This window comes from Pleurodeles waltl, chromosome 7 (genome assembly GCF_031143425.1).
Source record: "Pleurodeles waltl isolate 20211129_DDA chromosome 7, aPleWal1.hap1.20221129, whole genome shotgun sequence".
NCBI lineage: Eukaryota > Metazoa > Chordata > Amphibia > Caudata > Salamandridae > Pleurodeles > Pleurodeles waltl.
The window spans coordinates 412170712-412190682 of record NC_090446.1 but is presented as its reverse complement, the minus strand read 5'-3'; the positions used below and the strand labels follow the sequence as shown (position 1 = coordinate 412190682).

Genomic DNA, 19971 nt, shown 5'->3' with positions numbered 1-19971 from the left:
GGACCCAGATGACCGGTGATGCAGAAGTTTGGTGCCTTCGTTGGCACGGGGAAGATTCCGTCAACCCACAGGAGATTTCTTCTTGGCTTCCAGTGCAGGGTGAAGGCAGACAGCCCTCAGAGCATGCACCACCAGGAAACAGTTGAGAAAGCCAGCAGGATGTGGCGCTACAATGTTGCTGGTAGTCTTCTTGCTACTTTGTTGCGATTTTGCATGCGTCCCGGAGTGGTCAGCGGTCGATCCTTGGCAGAAGTCGAAGAGGGAAGTGCAGAGGAACTCTGGTGAGCTCTTGCATTCGTTATCTGGTGAGATACCCACAGGAGAGACCCTAAACAGGCCTCAGGGGAGGATTGGCTACAGAGAAAGGTAAGCACCTATCAGGAGGGGTCTCTGACGTCACCTGCTGGTACTGGCCACTCAGAGGTGTCCATTGTGCCCTCACACCTCTGCATCCAAGATGGTAGAGGTCTGGGACACACTGGAGGAGCTCTGGGCACCTACCCTGAGAGGTGCTGGTCAGGGGAGTGGTCACTTCCCTTTCTTTTGTCCAGTTTCGCGCCAGAGCAGGGCTGGGGGGATCCCTGAACCGGTGTAGACTGGCTTATGCAAGGAGGGCACCATCTGTGCCCTTCAAAGCATTTCCAGAGGCCAGGAGAGGCTACTCCTCCCAGGCCCTTCACACCTATTTCCAAAGGGAGAGGGTGTAACACCCTCTCTCAGAGGAAATCCTTTGTTCTGCCTTCCTGGGACTGGGCTGCCCAGGCCCCAGGGGGGCAGAAACCTGTCTGAGGGTTGGCGGCAGCGGTAGCTGCAGAGAAAATCCCAGAGAGTTAGTTTGGCAGTACCCTGGCTCTATGCTGGAGCCCCGGGGATGCATGGAATTGTCCCCCCAATACCAGAATGGTATTGGGGTGAGAATTCCATGATCCTAGACATGTTACATGGCCATGTTCGGAGTTACCATTGTGACGCTACATATAGGTATTGACCTATCTGTAGTGCACACGTGTAATGGTGTCCCCGCACTCACAAAGTCCTGGGAATTTGCCCTGAACAATGTGGGGGCACCTCAGCTAGTGCCTGGGTGCCTACACACTAAGTAACTTTGCACCTAACCATCATTAAGTGAGGGTTAGACATATAGGTGACTTATGAGTTACTTTTTTTTATTTTTTATTGAGGATTCACAGTGTACAAATACAAAAGCAGAAAGAAGGCTGCATAAATACAATGAATACATTAAATAAATACACATTACATAAATTAATTTCATCAATCTACAGCAGACATCAAAACCACTGAGAGGGGGCGTATGAAATAGCCTGTTCACGACCATTAGAATACAAATAAAGTGCCAAAGTTGAGCATAATTAAATAAATGAATAGATCCCCTACGAGCCTGATTCAGTTATTACCTAACCACTGTGCAAACGGGGCCCAGATAGCTTCACCCAACCGTCTACGCCCGCGGCCCTTACACGCATAAGCGCCCATCTCTAAATAAAACAATGAGCACATCCGAGCCAGCCAATGGTTAAAAGTTGGTGGAGTTGACTCCAACCAATCAGATGCAATACAGCAGCGGGCCACAGACATGGCTAGAAACAAAAACCTCTGTGAATATTCTGGGGATACCACTCCATCAGTTCCAAGTAATACCAATTGCGGTGAAATTACCACCTCCCGAAGGGTTAGCCTAGTTAAAAAGTTAGCCATATCAGCAAAAAATTCATTTAGCCTGCTGCACTTAAAAAACATATGTACCAGGTCGGCCGATACACTCTTACATCTGGGACACACCACCCCCCTTGAGCTGCCCCAATTAAATAGCTTAGCAGGAGTATAATATAAGTGAAAAATAGTTTTATAATGTTGGGCTTGTGGCCCAGCAGATAATATAAAACGCAGTGCCATATCTAAAGAAATACGAACTGCCACTTCAGAAGCTCCAATATTCCGAGCCCACCTCTCCGCCTGTTTACTCAAGTCATCTGGCATTAAGTTCAAGAAAAGCGGATAAAGCGAGCAAACCCGCAATCTAGTGGAATTATGAAGAACCTCCATAACTGGGATTCTATCCCCCACCTGGCCAGATGCGGATCTAAAATTTACCCCCAAAAAATGTCTAATTTGCAAATATTAAAAAAAAACCTTGGTGTTTAATGAAAATTCACTTGTCAGTTCTTCAAAAGATTTAAGGTGGGTATTCCCATAGAAATCACCAATACACCGAACACCAAGCTGTGCCCACCTGGTACAGTATTCATCCTTAAAAATGTCAGGAAGTACCGACGAATTCAAAATTGGGGTGTAAAAATTGATCCGGCCGATTCCAATTTTTTTTTTTAACATTGGTCCAGACCTTAAATGCAGCCCAGACAGTCTTGAACTTAACTTTTTTAAAGTAACTAGGCTCCACTGTTCTCAAGAAAGCTGCATTAGCATGACTTCCCCAAATCATATTATATATAGTAGGACAAATTTCGGCAAAATCTCGATTATCAGCCTGTCGAATAATTAATGGTTGGATATATTGCAGTGCAGATGCCCAGTAATAAAAAAGAAAATGAGGGGCCTTCCCCCCCCCCCCTCTCTCTGGGTAGCACTAAATACTTATATGCCCGCCGTACTTTTTTAAAAGACCAGATAAAACTAGTCGCTAAACTCTCCATATGCTTAAACCATTTTTTGTTAAATTCCAGCGGGATAGTGCGGAAAAAATATAGGACCCTAGGTAAAAAAATCATTTTAATAAGATTGCATCTACCAATAATTGTTAAATGCAGATTGTTCATATGATGCAACTCTTTCCTGGTTTTAGCTAAGACAGGAGCAAGATTGCTCTCTACTATCAAGTCCAAATTAGCCGACAATCTGACACCTAGATAGGTCACTTGATTAGCCCTCCTGTTGTCTTCTATAATGGCCCACTCATTGCCCAATATTTGGCATTTACTCCTATTTAATGCATAGCCTGAGATTTGCCCAAACTCCACAGCTAGTTTCTCTATTTGTTCGATCGCCTTCCCTGGTTCAGGAGTAGTGACAGCTATGTCATCAGCATATGCCAAAATTTTAAACCTGCCCTCCGCCATTACCATAGGCGAGATCAATGTATTTTGCAATAACTTCTGAATCAAGGGGTCTATATAGAGTGCAAACAATAAAGGGGAGCAGGGGCAACCCTGCCTAGTTCCTCTTGTAATATAGAAGGGTTCTGAAATTGCCCCGGCTAATTGAATTCGAGCAAGGGGCTTCTGATATAAACCTTGTATAGCCTTAATAAACCCAGCCCCTATATTAACTTTACTGAGCACTGTCCATAAGTATTTCCAATTGACCCGATCAAAAGCCTTTTCGGCATCTAATAATATTAATGCCATAGGGGCCGCCATAGCCTGAGATGCATCTAACATGGTGATAACACGCCTAACATGATCGGCGGTCCCCCGCCCGGGAATAAACCCATGTTGCCAAGGGGAAACTAGCCCACCAATAACTCGGCTAAGCCTAACCGCAAGGATTTTGGCATACCATTTGGCATCCGCGTTTATCAATGAGATAGGTCGGTAGGAGCCTGGTAAAAGTGGGTTCTTCTCTTTTTTTAAAAATATAACAATGTTAGCCTCCAGCCATGAGCCAGGCACCCGCTCTCCAGCCTGTACTGACATAAAGAGTGCCATGATATCATCCTTTAATTCCTAAAAAAACGTTTTAAAGAATTCTATTGGGATCATATCAGGGCCAGTGGCTTTCCCATAAGATGTAGCAGTTAGAGCCGAGATAATCTCATCTAACTCAATGGGGGCAGTCAACTGACAGCCCTCCTCTTGCGATAACTTTGGGCACGACATATCACTCAAATACTGAGCAATCTTTTTGTCTCTCTCATCCGAGAAGAGATTTTCCTGCTGGTACAATGCAGAATAATATTCTTTAAACACCTGTAATACTAATGTATCTCCATACACAATCTGCCCCAGCCTATCTTTAATTGCCAAAATGGCACTCCGAGCCACCTTTTGTCTAGTCTTATATGCAAGCACCTTGCCCACCCTCTCACTAAACTCATAACATTCCTGCGTACGACTCTGGGCTTTAATGATGTCTTGGTCTAAATACAACTGAATGATCTTGGCCTTCGTGACCGTCATCTTATCCAAAGTATCTTGTATTGGAACATTATTCCTTGAAAGCACCACTATCTGACTCTCCAAAGAAGCCAATTCAGTCTGGGCCGCCGATATAGCTAGGTGCCGTTGTTTCTCCCGCCTAAGGGCGTAGCTCAGAGTTTCCCCGCGGATAGCAGCCTTTAAAGCATCCCACAACATCCCCGGTGGGGCCGTACCCCTATTAAAACCCAAAAACTCAGTTAGCCATACTTTCATCCGTGACACATAAACTGAGTCAAGCAGCAAGCCCCGGTCAAAAGACCAGGGTCTCAGATGTCGCTCCTTGCGCAAGTCCGAGAGTTGTACTACCAAGGGATTATGGTCAGATATGACCCTAGGGAATTTTTCCACCAGAATTCCTTCGCATAACGATGAAGACAGAAAAAAGTAGTCTAACCGGACAGACTTACGGTGGGGGTATGAAAAGAAAGTGTAACCAGGATCCATAGGCATACAATGCTGCCATGCATCCACAAGACCATGAGTCTGCAGCAACATTTGTAAGGCGCGAAACACCTTCGGCTTTCGTCCGACGTATGAACCCTGATTCTGTAAGGGGATATTAGTCTCAGTATGTATATTAAAATCCCCACATACATTAAGCAGTAAGGCCCAGAGCGCAAGTTCAGTATTCAACATATTAATACCAGCCGGATCATCAACATTAGAGCCATAAATAGAACACACAGTAAAATTCAATTGTCCCATAGCACACTCTATTATCACCCATCGGCCCATGTTATCAACCTTTTTCTTAACCACCTTAAGAAGATCTCGCTGTGTAAGTACTGCAACCCCTCTAGTGTTCGTATTTTGGGTGGTGTATGCGACTAATTGGAAACCAGGAAAATCCAACAAATACTTTTTAGCCGGGGTAACATGCGTTTCTTGCAAACAAATTATATCTGCCCTTAATGTTCTAAGCTCATGAGTGGCAAGACGTCTTTTCTTAGAATCATTTAGCCCACATATATTTAAGGTGGCTACCCGTAAAACATTACGGTCCCCCATTGAAAACTGTAGCAAATACACCCAAACTTACATCTTGTTTCATCATACACCTAATAATCTCCTGTGCCTTCAAATACATATTTCTGTGCATCTCCCAAGCAAAACCTACCCAGCCCCAACCCACCCCACCAATCACCTCCCCACCCACAAAAGGAGACCCTACCCCCCACCCAACCAAATGAGGCTTCCAGACTTGTGTCTGTAAGATGTACAAGCAGCCCTCCCCCCTTGAAGGGCTCCTGCAGCGACTCCTAAATTAAGCTAATTAACTAACCAAAGAAAAATTGTTTCCCCTAAAAGACTAGCCCCCCACAAACCAGCCATTTGAATAAGAGCACCCCTCCTCCTCTTCTGCTCTCCCCAGGCTACCCACCTCTATCACCCGCCCCTTTCATTTTTCCTTTTCTTTTTTTTTTAAATAAGCCCTGTTTTTTTTTTTTTTTTTTAACCATGTATCAACCATGTATCAACAGTTAAGTCAAAAACTGCAAGTACTCCTTGGCTTTGATCTCAGATGCAAACACTCGTATCATCCCATTATATATAGTCTTAAGTCGAGCCGGAGACAGTAGATAGGCTTCCGCTCCCTTCTCCTGGAAGGGGCTAATCAGTTGTCTCAAACGCCATCGTCTCTCTACTGTAGCATGGCAGAAGTCGGGGCGGGAGAAGAATGTACAGCCCTCACAGCTAATCCTAGCATCAGGGCGGGCTTTCTCAAAAACTATTTGGCGTAGCAGATAATTGCCAAAATAGACTATAAAGGCCCTAGGCTGTTGCTGGGCTGTTCCACTTGCTCCTGTTAATTGTTGATTCCTCAGACGTAGTGGAAACCGATGGGCTCTTGGCATTTCTTTCTCCCAGTCCCATCCAGTCTGCTCCGGGAGTGCTGCTTTAAGCAATCTAATTATAAAGGCTCTTGAGTCCTGCCCTTCTACACCTTCTTGTATCCCAATTAAGCGCAAGTTGTTACGACGTTGCCGGTTTTCAAAGTCCTCTACTTTCCACTGAATATCAGAGAGTTGACTCTCATGCATAGCGGCTTGTTTTGTCACTGCACCCAAATCTGATTCCAGTGCGTCCGCCCGGCACTCAATAGCAACAATCCGCTCCCCAATTTCAGAGCATGTCTTCGCAACCTTACTGATTGCCACTTGTAGTTGCTTCGTGGCCACCCGGGCTTTCTTGCTGTCCCTCTGCGTTTGCTTATGCTGTGACGTGATGGTCTGATAAATAAGGTGCAGAGAAGGGGAAGGGGGCGCAGACTCTACATTCAGAACATTAGCCTCTGTTTGAACTGGAGCCACTGAGAGATCACCCATACTATGTAGCAGTTGTTGTGTTTCTGTATAGTCCCAGGACATAGCTCTCGTCCTAGACACCTTCTTCTTTTTTTTTCCCCTCTTCTCGCTGGACTCACCAGCTTTGTCTAGTCTTGTTATCTCAGTCTGATTTGATTGACGTTTGACTGTGGTGCCCCTCAACACAGAAATAGGGGTTAAAGGCGCTGTAGAACTATCACAAGTCTCTGAGTCTATGGAGGGGGAGGTGCTGTCCTCATCCGAATCTTGAGATTGATCCGACAGGGAAAAAAAATTCTCCCCAACTTCACCCTGAGCTGATAAGTCTACTCTACCCTGCCGGTAATCACGGATCGCCTCCAGTGTACAAGCCGGAGCTGACGGGTCGGTGCTTGGCAATAAGCATACTGCTGTTGCTGCTACTTGCTCGCAGTACCCTGCCCCTGACACTACTTCTTGCGCCAGCCCTACATTGCTTTGAAACCCAGGGGTATATAACGACAGGTCAATTTCCCCCTCAGATGCAGCTGCAAGCCCGTTACCCCCTACACAAAAAACAGAAGCCTGTGGGGATCCCCCAGCACTGCAACTTACAGTTTGATGTACATCCAGAAAGCGGCTACCAACATTGGTTTTCACCTGAAGCGACCCTCCACTATCTGAGGAAGCCAGACGTCCGGGACCAGTGCTGTTGCCATCCCCAGCCAATTCTGCTGCACTTCGTATAGGTCCAGTATCAGAGTCCTTTATAGTAGTGCTGCCCCCCATAGGGGCAGAATTATGAAGGGCTTTAAACATCCGGGGTATAGTCACCACTTCCTCCTTTTTTCCAGTCTGTTTTGCACCATTCTTTGCCTTGTACGTCTGCCCCAAAGCCGCAGAGCTCCCTGGGGCTGGCTGCCTGCCCTCAGGCACATTCTCACCACTGCCGGTGTTACCAAAGCCGCTGTTCCTGGTGATCCCCCCCCCGAACAAGGGTCTGGGGGTCCAGAGGTCGTCGTTCCTGCGGCCCTGGTTTTAGCCGGCTGCCGCGTGCAGCTTTCGGGGCCATCTGCCGCTGTTTGCCGCGAGGGGGTAAGAAAATAGCAAATGTCCAAATGAGAAAGCCACGGCCGTTATGGCCGAAATCACCCAGGGAGCTCCTGATAAATCCGTCGATTCCGCGCGCAATACTGCTCGGCAGGTGATTACCGCAAATGTAAGCGGGTAATGCCTTCATCTAAAGCCGCCCGCAAAATCCTCCCCGCGGGGGAAACAGAAGCGCCGCACAGGAGCCGGGGGGAAGGAGAGCCTCTGACCCTAGCAACTCGCGGCCGCCATCTTGCCTCCGACTTATGAGTTACTTAAGTGCAGTGTAAAATGACTGTGAAATAACTTGGACGTTATTTCACTCAGGCTGCAGTGGCAGTCCTGTGTAAGAATTTTCTGAGCTCCCTATACCCTATAGGTATCTCCTGGAACCCCAATACCCTGGGAACCTAGGTCCCATATACTAGGGAATTATAAGGGTGTTCCAGTGTGTCAATCAGAATTGTTAAAATTAGTCACTGGTCTGCAGTGACAATTTTAAGAGCAGAGAGAATAAACACTGAGGTTCTGTTTAGCAGAGCCACAGTGCTACAGTTAGGCACCACCCAGGGAACACACATAGGCCACAAACATATGAGCACTGGGGTCCTGCCTAGCAGGATCCCAGTGACACATATCAAACATACTGAAAACATAGGATTTTCACTATGAGCACTGGGCCCTGGCTAGCAGGATCCCAGTGAGACAGTAAAAACACCCTGACATATACTCACAAACAGGCCAAAAGTGGGGGTAACAAGGCTAGAAAGAGGCTACTTTCTCACAGTCCCCAGGGTGGCATAAGACATTCTGCAGCTCTTAGAGACCTTCCTTAGCCACAGGGCCCTTGGTACCAGGGTTACCAGTTACAAGGGACTTATCTGGGTGCCAAGGCTGTGTGAATTGTGGGAACAAAGGTACAGTTTAGGTACAGAACACTGGTGCTGGGGCCTGGTTAGCAGGATCCCAGCACACTTTCAATCATAACTAGCATCAACAAAAGACAAAACGTTAGGGGGTAACCATGCCAAGGAAGGCATTTCCCTACACATGCGCCTTGTTTTTGAGCAGATTGTACCCTCGGATGGGTCTTCTGGACCTGTGGGATCAGCAGGGTCAGCAGTGGCCCATTGGGTTCGACATCGGCGGCTTCGGCCTCGGCGCCGTTGGGGACTCCATGGTCTGATAGCGGATCCGAACCGGCGCAGGTCCCACACAGTTGACCTCCGGCGCCGGGTCTGACGTCTACGCTTCCTCCATCACCGGCACCCCTTGGTGGTAGCCCCATCCTCATTCTAGGTGAGCCGGAGCGACATCGTACGACACCGATTCCGACTTCCACGGCGCCGATTAGGCCCAGATCAATTGTCTGAGCCTTATTTTGAACAGCCAGGCACAGGAGAGGAGTGGGAGGGGTCTGAAGGCCCTTTGGAATGTGAACTGGAGCGTGAGCATGAGCAGGACTGTTATGAGGATCTAGAGGATCTAGGGGAACCTAGTGGACTGGACATGTCTCCAGATACTGGCATGCTATCTCCTCCTAACGGGGCTTCTTATGCTATGGTGGTGCATAGGGCAGCTAAGGTCTTGGACCTAGACTTGCCCACGGTGCCAGTCAGGACGAATCTCCTGACAGACGTGCTTCAGTCGGGGCTGACTCCATCAGAGCCAATGTTACCCTAACGGACATCCTTCTAGGAACATGGTCCAAACCCAGCACAGGGTCTCCTGTGAAAAGGACAGTCAGCTGCCACCATAGACCTGCTCCAAACGACCCTAGTTTCCTTATCCAACACCCCACCCCAGAGAGCTTGGTGGTCCAAGCCTCCACTTCCCATGGTGCCTTCCCTGCTGCTCCCCCGGATAGGGAATCCAAGAGGCTGGGCAGCTTGGAAAGAAAACATTTTCTTCCTCCAGCCTGGCATTGAGGTCAGTAAACACCTCTTGTCTATTGGGCCATTTTTCCCATACTTTATGGGATACAGTGGCACAGGTGCTGCCCCAGGTCCCGGAGGGCATACGGGACACTCTCACCCAGGCTGTCAAGGATGGGAGAGATGTAGCCAAGTTTACAATCAGATGTGGATTGGACACAACCGACTCTCTGGGTAGAGCGATTACGTCAACTGTGGCCCCACGTCTCCACACCTGGCTACGTTCAACTGGGTTTTCAGGGGATGTCCAGTCAAGTTTGATGGACATGCTCTTTGATGGCTCTCGCATTTTTGGTGAGAAGGCAGATTCCACGCTTGAGAGGTTCAAGGATTCTCAAGCTACAGCCAGATCCTCGGGCCTCTCAGCACCAGCTTGACTGCAGTCTGTCTTCCGTCCCATTTGAGGCTTCGGAAGGGGCGTGGTAACATGCCTGCTACAATTCGGCCACTGTCCTCAGGCTTCACACCATACCGGAAGAGGACGTGGTTGTGGTACCGTCCGACCCAGAGCGCCTGGCCAGCGGTCGGCCACCACACATCCCCCCTCCACTGCGCCCAAGCCCTCCTAGTGTGGTTCTGCAGGGCCATGTCCGTCTAGTTGGAGGGAGGATTCAATTTCAGTTCCCTTTTTGACATTCCATCACAACGGACAAGTGGGTCTTGCAGACCATACGGAAGGGGTATTCCCTCCCCTTCCAGTCTTTTCCCTCCTTCTATCCCTCCAACAAAAGAATAGCTGTTGGAGGACCATTTGGTTTTGCTCCGTGAGGAAGTTACGGCTCTCTTGGCCAAGGGAGCTATAGAAAGGGTCCCGATGTCAGAAGTAGGTGGTGGTTGTTATTCCTGCTACATTTTGATTCCCACCGCCATCACCTTTGTGAACACCCGAGGGGCACTGGTGAGGCCGAAAGGGAGCACTGTAAACTGAAAGTGCTCGTGGCCCACCTTGAACCAAAAATAATGCCTTGGGTGGGCAGAATGGGGATATGAAAATACGCATCCTGCAAGTCCAACGCTACCATCCAGCCTCCTTGGTCTAAGGCAGACAAGACCTGTGCAAGAGTTAGCATCTTGAATTTCTCCTTCTTGAGGAAGTGTAGGAAGTTGGCTCTTTCTGTACTATTTCAAAGTAAGAAATAGCATGCACAGAGTCCAAGGGTTCCCCTTAGAGGTAAGATAGTGGCAAAAAGAGATAATTCTAATGCTCTATTTTGTGGTAGTGTGGTCGAGCCGTAGGCTTATCAGAGGGTAGTGTTAAGCATTTGTTGTACACACACAGGTAATAAATGAGGAACACACACTCAGACAATTCCAAGCCAATAGGTTTTTATATAGAAAAATATATTTTCTTAGTTTATTTTAAGAACCACAGGTTCAATATTTACAATCAATACTTTAAATGAAAGGTACTTCACTCAGGTATCATAGGAACTTTGAATCAGCAAAATAGCATGTACAGTTTCGGCAAAAATGACAATAAGCTATTTTAAAACTAGACACAGTGCAATTTTCAACAGTTCCTGGGGGAGGTAAGTATTTGTTAGTTTTGCAGGTAAGTAAACCACCTACAGGGTTCAAAGTTGGGTCCAAGGTAGCCCACTGTTGGGGGTTCAGGGCAACTCCAAAGTTACCACACCAGCAGCTCGGGCCGGTCAGGTCCAGAGGTCAAAGTGGTGCCCAAAACGCATAGGCTTCAATGGAGAAGGGGGTGCCCCGGTTCCAGTCTGCCAGCAGGTAAGTACCCGCGACTTCGGAGGGCAGACCAGGGGGGTTTTTGTAGGGCACCGGGAGGGACACAAGTCAGCACAAAAAGTACACCCTCAGTGGCACAGGGCCGGCCGGGTGCAGAGTGCAAAGAGGCATCTGGTTTGCAATTGGTTTCAATGGGAGACCCAGGCAGGCAAGGGTGGGGGGCCTTCGGGGTAGCTATCACCTGGGCAAGGGAGAGGGCCACCTGGGGGTCACTCTTGCACTGGAGGTCAGATCCTTCAGGTCCTTGGGGCTGCGGGTGCAGTGTCTTTACCAGGCGTCGGATTCTTTGAAGCAGGCAGTCGCAGTCAAGGGGAGCCTCTGGATTCCCTCTGCAGGCGTCGCTGTGTGGGCTCAGGGGGGTCAACTCAGGCTACTCAGGGGCTTGCAGTTGCCGGGGAGTCCTCCCTGTAGTGTTGTTTCTCCGCAGGTCAAGCCGGGGGCGTCGGGTGCAGAGTGGAAAGTCTCACGCTTCCGGCGGGAAACGTGTAGTCATTTAAAAGTTGTTTCTTTGCGGAACAGGGCCGCTGTCCTCTGGAGTTTCTTGGTCCTTTTAGATGCAGGGTAGTCCTCTGAGGCTTCAGAGGTCGCTGGACTCAGGAGGACGCGTCGCTGTTGCAGTTTTTCTCGAAGTGGGGAGACAGGCCGGTAGGGCTGGGGCCAAAGCAGTTGATGTCTCCGTCTTCTCTGCAGGGCTTCAGGTCAGCAGTCCTTCTTCATCATCAGGTTGCAGGAATCTGTTTTCCTAGGTTCTGGGGGCGCCTAAATACTCAATTTAGGGGGGTGTTTAGGTCTGGGGAGTTAGTAGCCAATGGCTACTAGCCCTAAGGGTGGCTACTCCCTCTTTGTGCCTCCTCCCTGAGGGGAGGGGGGGGCACATCCCTAATCCTATTGGGGGAATCCTCCATCTGCAAGATGGAGGATTTCTAAAAGTCAGAGTCATCTCAGCTCAGGACACCTTAGGGGTTGTCCTGACTGGCCAGTGACTCCTCCATGTTTTTCTCATTATCTAATCCGGCTTTGCCGCCAAAAGTGGGGCCGTGGCCGGAGGGGGCGGGCATCTCCTCTAGCTGGGATACCCTGTGGCGCTGTCACAAAGGGGGTGAGCCTTTGAGGCTCACCGCCAGGTGTTACAGTTCCTGCAGGGGGAGGTGAGAAGCACCTCCACCCAGTACAGGCTTTGTTACTAGCCACAGAGTGACAAAGGCACTCTCCCCATGTGGCCAGCAACATGTCTGGTGTGTGGCAGGCTGGCAATACTAGTTAGCCCACACTGGAAGTCGGGTATGTTTTCCGGGGGCATCTCTAAGATGCCCTCTGGGGTGTATCTTACAATGCAATGTACACTGGCCTCAGTGTGCATTTATTGTGCTGTGAAGTTTGATACCAAACTTCCCAGTTTTCAGTGTAGCCATTATGGCGCTGTGGAGTTCGTGTATGACAGACTCCCATACCATATACTCTTATGGCTACCCTCCACTTACAATGTCAAAGGTTTTGCTTAGACACTGTAGGGGCATAGTGCTCATGCACTTATGCCCTCACATATGGTATAGTGCACCCTGCCTTAGGGCTGTAAGGCCTGCTAGAGGGGTGACTTACCTATGCCATGGGCAGTGTGAGGTTGGCATGGCACCCTGAGGGGAGTGCCACGTCGACTTAGTCATTTTCTCCCCACCAGCACACACAAGCTGGTAAGCAGTGTGTCTGTGCTGAGTGAGGTGTCCCCAGGGTGGCATAAGACATGCTGCAGCCCTTAGAAACCTTCCCTGGCATCAGGGCCCTTGGTACCAGGGGTACCAATTACAAGGGACTTACCTGGATGCCAGGGTGTGCCAATTGTGTAGACAAAGGTACAGGTTAGGGAAAGAACACTGGTGCTGGGGCCTGGTTAGCAGGCCTCCGTACACTTTCAAATCATAATTTGGAATCAGCAAAGGCAAAAAGTCAGGGGGTAACCATGCCAAGGAGGCATTTCCTTACAGGAAGAGATTGACATCCCTTAAATTCAGGATGGGGTGAAGACCCTTGTTTTTTTTGGGAACAAACCCACCCGACACACCTGGATCCAACGAAGATTCCTGATTCCTAAAGGTACCCCTGCGCACGCAGCCCCCAAGCTTTGGGGAATCTGACCGACAGTCCAGGGACTTTCAGCAGGCAGCCCTCCTCCTTGTCCAGGCTATGGTTTTACAAAACCGACCCCCTGGACTCAGCCTGCAGCATCTTTTCTGACCCCTGGGGTCCCCCTATTGAAAAGCATTGGGCGCCCTCACTTGTGTTTGCACCCTTCACCCGGCCGCCCCGTGCCACTGAGGGTCTGTGATTGGTGTCTACCTGTGGCCTACCGGTGCTCACCAAAACCCAACCCCCCCCCTCCTCCCCCACCCCCAAAGTCTGCTTTCTGAGGCCGTGGGTACTTAACTGCAAGAAGATCTTTTCCTAGCACTCCCAATCCTCATAGGGTTCCATTGCAAATCCGACACCAACTTTGACCTCTGCACCCAGCTGGCCCTGTGTTGCTGGTGGTGCAGTTTTGGGATCAACTTAAACTTCCATCTAAGGACGTCCTAACCTCTGAAGACTTAAGTCGTGTATTTACCTGTTAGCTGTGCTAACACTCCCAACGCCCTCACTATCCTCTTCTAAGCTTAACTGCTCGACCACACTACCACAAAAGAGAGCATTTGTATTATCTACTTTTGCCTCTGTTAAGCCCATGGAGAACCCCTGGACTCTGAGCATACTATATCTCATTTAGATATAGTATATACAGAGCCAGCTTTCTACAGCATGTACTGTAAGTCTAATTATAGAATTATTTGGTAGAATGCCCTGACATTAACGCAAATAGCACGAAATACACACTTTCCTAAACGTAAGGGGCCCACATAGCGTTTCATACACGAGTCCCACCTAACACTAACTGAGGGGGTCGGATTGCAGCGTCAAAGAAGGGGACAGTTATGTTATACTAGTTAATCGTCGCATGCTAGGGATGTTTTAGTATGGGTGAAGCTACAGGGTCACTCGGCTGGAAAGAATGTAAACCCTTGTGGAAGGTAAAGAGGCACCTCGGCATTAACAGGCATTATTTATTCTTCCAATATTAAACAACTTGCCTTCTTAGTGACATTGTCAACCAACATTTGCAAGTTGAGCACATCTCCTCTGAATTTTAGGGAATTATTTTAATAGTGTGTGAAATATTTAATGTACTTTATCACATCCACAACTCCAACATAATTCAACTATCCAAAATGCAAAGGCTCTGGTCTTTAGTAGATTCCTAATGCGGTAGAAATTCTGAGATTATTTTTATTCGCCACCTCACTAACTACTTGTATGGCTAGAATGGGCAGTATGCTCAGTACCCCTGCAGACTTCAGTGCACCTTGCAGAATATTTAGGTAAAAGATCCTCTGGCATTGGATATTACGTGAGGCAGGGAGCTTTTCCCAGTACCTACATTGTAGCTGCAAAACACCATGCTGGAGGATTCAACCGTCTGGGGTACCCTGGGTGATGCCATAGAGAAATATGTTCATGTCGGTTCTGTTTGACTCATAGCACTCTTTCTTCTTCCAAGCAAATATTTTGACCAGTGGTATCAGTATGCATTTTCTCAGCTTTGGAAACTTCTCTATGTCTTCTGGTTGAACTTTCGATTTCAGCAGATGACCGCCTCGGTGATGGCACACCTTCATTATTTAACATCATCTAAACCCTGATGGATTACAAAGGCTCCAAAATCAAGATTCCGTAATGAGCTTGAATGGGGTACCTCTCTGTGATCCACACGGGACTTGACATCCAGAATCTACTTACCCGATCTTCACTATGTCTAACCTGATGCTGTTAAAAACAAAAACGACGTATTTGTCAGTAGCAATCAGGAAAACTGAACTTTTCTGGCTCACCTACGGTAGAGCATGACACTTATCGGGTGCAATTAAGAATGTTGCACTGGGGTCACGTATCACTGATTAGAACCCACCACTAATCCATTTGTGCTCATTCTGCTCTTGGTGCTTTGAAGTAATGAGAAGATTGACACAGAGCCATTAATAAAATTTCGAATTGATAAATACAATACACTTCAACAGTATGTTTGTATCCTAAAAACTAATGAAGATTGATGGTCAGTATTGGGACATAGATTGAAAGACGCACAGGTGCAGTGGTCTTTAAAGCTGTACTATATGCGTAAATAGGCCAAACCAACAGGAAATAGTAACTGTGGATTAACATAGAATATGATCATAAATTGCCTCTTTTAGTTATAAAAAAAAAAAAAAAACGTTTTTGGTCTTTGTTATTGGGAGTGCATTGTACTAACATACTAAATGTGCACAAGATTTTTTCCCTGAGATGAACTGCCTTACTAGACTGTATACGTCTTGCAACCGTCCTAAGTGATTCTTACTTAAAATCCCATCACTGTCCGTGTGAGAAATTCTCACTCTGGCAATAATGTCATGGATGGGTAATCCTTTGTGCACATTTCTGGGCGAATTATTTTTTGTCTTAGTTTTTAATCCCTTCGCTGGCAGGCCTTTTCCCCTCCTGTCCAGAGCCATTTTTTGACCATTTGAGGCACTTCGCGCTTAGGCCCTCATAACTTTGTCTCCACATAAGCTACCCATGCCAAATTTGCATCCTTTTTTTCCCCAACATCCTATGGATTCTAGAGGTACCCAGACTTTGTGGGTTCCCCTGAAGGAGACCAAGAAATAAGCCAAAATACAGCGAACATTTCGTTTTGTTTTTTTTGTACAGAAAATGGGGAAAAAAGGGCTGCAGAAGAAGGCTTGTGTTTTTTTTCCCTGAAAATGTTATCAACAAAAGGTTTGCAGTGGTAAAATCACCATCTTTATATAATCACCACCTCCCTTTATAAAGCACCTGTAAGCTCCACCCGCTGAGCCACGCCCCGTCCACCCTCGAAGTAGATAAAGGAATTCCCGCCTTTTACCAGGATGATGGACAGCTTTCCAAAACGACCCCAATGCGTTTACCGCCGATTCCGGTGGTGCGTTGTTGATGCTCAGAAGCACAAGGACATCTCCACAAAGACGCACTAGTAACAATCACATTGCCAAAGGCACACAAGGTTGCTGGAGACATTTACCCCGTGGCCCATCACGTACCCTTAGTGTACAATATAAACGGGGTGTATAAAACATGCTAGGTAACGCTTACTGACATACTCGTAGAAAATACTCCGGTTGGGTAGGCCACGATGCTCATTTTACAGAAACTAAACCAATAACAATAAAATACACACACACTCTTTTAAACCTGTCTGACTAAGTATTTTTTACCCATGATTCTAATTATGTATTGTATGTGCATATGTGTGTGTATTCATGTGTGTGTGTGTATAAATATATATATATATGTGTATATGTTGTTTCTGTGCCTGGCATGTTTGTGGATCATTGCATGGCTACTGTTTTTTTTTTGGGTTGTTATACTAGATATCTATGAATTTCTGCTCTCTTTTTATCACACTTATCTACTCATCACTCTTATGTCATGTCTCTATCAAACTATCCTCCATTCTCACTCGGACTCATCCCAAATCCCTTCGACCACTTTCATCTCCTAAATATCTCTGCCTAAGCTCTTCCCTCCACCTCCACATCTAACTCACCAAACCTCACTCTACCTCCGTGACCTCCCACACAACCCTACTAAATTTTCCTGCATTCATCTCACCCTGCTACTATGCTCTCCCTAACCCTTCCACATCCTCTTTCCCCTCCGCTCCCCTTTTATTCATCTCAAGCCTTTGGATTGAGTAAATGAAGGATAAACTCCCAATTAACACTTCTGGATTTCTTTCCTCCTCCACCCCTCCATTACTCCAGTCAATCTAACTAACAAACTCTCATATCCGCAACTCAAATTAACTCATAATAATACTAAAACTGTACTCCTTATTAAATTATACTAATCCATCACTAATTCTTGTTGGGTACCGGAGTAGCGTGCTACTCATCGAAAAGCGCTTCGACGCCTCGTCAGGGGTAGTAAGCGCTATATAAATACGATAACAATTACAATTACAATTACAATCTTCACAGCTTTCAGGAACAGCCAGACTTGAATTAGAAAACCCAATTTTATAACACAATTTTGACATTTTACTGGGACATACCCCATTTTTACTATTGTTATGTGCTTTCAGCCTCCTTCCAGTTAGTGACCGAAATGGGTGAGAAACCAATGCTGGATCCCAGAAAGCTAAACATTTCGGAAAAGTAGACACAATTCTGAATTCAGCAAGGGGTCATTTGTGTAGATCCTACAAGTGTTTCCTACAGAAAATAACAGCTGAAATAAAAGAATATTGAAATTGAGGTTAAAAAAAACAGGTATTTTTCTCCACCTTTTACTCTGCAATGTCAGATTTTTTAAAGCAATATACTGTTACGTCTGCTGGACTCTTCTGGTTGCGGGGATATATAGGGTTGGTAGGTACATCAAGAACCCTAGATACCCAGAGCCAATAAATAAGCTGCACCTTGCAATGGGTTTTCATTCTAACCGGGTATACAGCAATTAATTTGGTGAAATATAAAAAGTGAAAAATAGGTACCAAGAAAACCTTTGTATTTTCAAAATGACCACAAGATAAGGTGTTGAGAAGCAGTGGCTATTTGCACGTCTCTGAATTCCGGGGTGCCCATACTAGCATGTGAATTACAGGGCATTTCTCAAATAGACGTCTTTTTTACCCACTGTCTTACATTTGGAAGGAAAAAATGTAGAGAATGCCAAGGGGCAATAACACTTGTTTTGCTATTCTGTGTTCCCCCAAGTCTCCCGATATAAATAGTACCTCACTTGCGTGGGTAGGCCTAATGCTCGCGACAGGAAACACAAAATTGGCACTGTAGGAAGTTGGCTCTGTATATACTATTTCAAAGTAGGAAATAGTGTGCACAGAGTCCAAGGGTTCCCCTTAGAGGTAAGATATTGGCAAAATTAGATAATTCTTATGTTCTATTTTGTGGTAGTGTGGTTGAGCAGTAGGCTTTTCAGAGGGTAGTGTTAAGCATTTGTTGTACACAGACAGGCAATAAATGAGGGACACACACTCAGACTTACTTCAGGCCTATAGGTTTTTCTATAGAAAAATCTATTTTCTTAGTTTATTTTAAGAACCACAGGTTCAAGATTTGAAGTAAAAACATAAAATGCAAGGTACTTCACACAGGTAAGTTAGGAACTTTGAATAGAAGCAATATCATATACAGTCTTTGTTAAAATGGCAATAAACTATTTTAAAAGTGGACACTGCAAAAATCAACAGTTCCTGAGGGAGGTAAGTAAAGGTTAGATTGTGAGGTAAGTAAGACACTTACAAGTCTCAGTTCCTGGGCATAGGCAGCCCACCGTTGGGGGTTCAAGGCAACCCCAAAATTACCATACCAGCAGCTCAGGGCTGATCAGGTGCAGAGGTCAAAGAGGTGCCCAAAACACATAGGATGCTGCAGTTCTAGTCTGCCAGCAGGTAAGTACCCGCGTCCTCGGGGTTCAGGCCAGGGGGGTTTTGTAGAGCACTGGGGGGGACACAAGTAGGCACACAAAACACACCCTCAGCGGCACAGGGGCGGCCGGGTGCAGTGTGCAAAGCAGGCGTCGTGTTTTAGATAGGAAACAATGGACGGACCCAGGGGTCACTCTAGCAGTGCAGGCAGGCACGGGGGCTTCTCGGGACAGCCACCACCTGGGCTAGGCAGAGGGTCGCCTGGGGGTCACTGCTGCACTGAAGTTCGGTCCTGGGGGCTGCGGGTGCAGTGCTTGGTCCAGGCGTCCGGTCCCTTTTACAGGCAGTCGCGGTCAGGGGGAGCCTCTGGATTCTCTCTGCAGGTGTGGCTGTGGGAGTCAGTGGGGGGGTCGTCTCGGGCTACTCACTGGGTCATAGTCGCCGGGGAGTCCTCCTTGTGGTGTTGGTTCTCTGGATCTCGAGCCGGGGGCGTCGGGTACAGAGTGTGAAGTCTCACGCTTCCGGCGGGAAGAGTGAGTTCTTTGAAAGTTGCTTCTTTGTTGCAAAGATGTAGCTGTTGTTGAGCAGAGCCGCTGCTCACAGGAGTTTCTTGGTCCTGGGGGTCAGGGCAGTCCTCTGAGGCTTCAGAGGTCACTGGTCCCTGTTGGATGCATCACTGGTTGCAGGTTTTTGACTCTGGAGACAGGCCGGTAGGGCTGGGGCCAAAGCAGTTGTCGTCGTCTGTTGTCTCTGCAGGCTTGTAGGTCAGTCCTTCTTTGTAGTTGAGGTTGCAGGAATCTCATTTGCTTGGTTCTTTGGTGCCCCTAAATACTAAATTTAAGGGTGTGTTTAGGTTTGGACGGGCAGTAGCCAATGGCTACTGTCCTGGAGGGTGGCTACACCCTCTTTGTGCCTCCTCCCTGAGGGGAGGGGGGCACATCCCTAATACTATTGGGGCAATCCTCCAAACTTAAGATGGAGGATTTTTAAAGGCAGGGGTCACCTCAGCTCAGGACACCTTAGGGGCTGTCCTGGCGGGTGAGTGACTCCTCCTTGTTTTTCTCATTATCTCCTCCAGCCTTGCCGGCAAAAGTGGGGGCAGTGGCCGGAGGAGCGGGCATCTCCACTAGTTGGGATGCCCTGGGGCGCTGTAACAATAGGGGTGAGCCTTTGATGGTCACTGCCAGGTGTTACAGTTCCTGCATGGGAAGGTGAGACGCACCTCCACCCAGTACAGGCTT

The 19971-nt window shown here is 47.5% G+C and overlaps 1 protein-coding gene across 4 annotated transcripts in view; it reads left to right on the top strand.

The window, feature by feature from the left end:
* Positions 1–19971, top strand: part of RALGAPB (Ral GTPase activating protein non-catalytic subunit beta) — a 1713320-nt gene that overhangs the window by 1157913 nt on the left and 535436 nt on the right. The gene's annotated exons all lie outside the window — the stretch shown is intronic.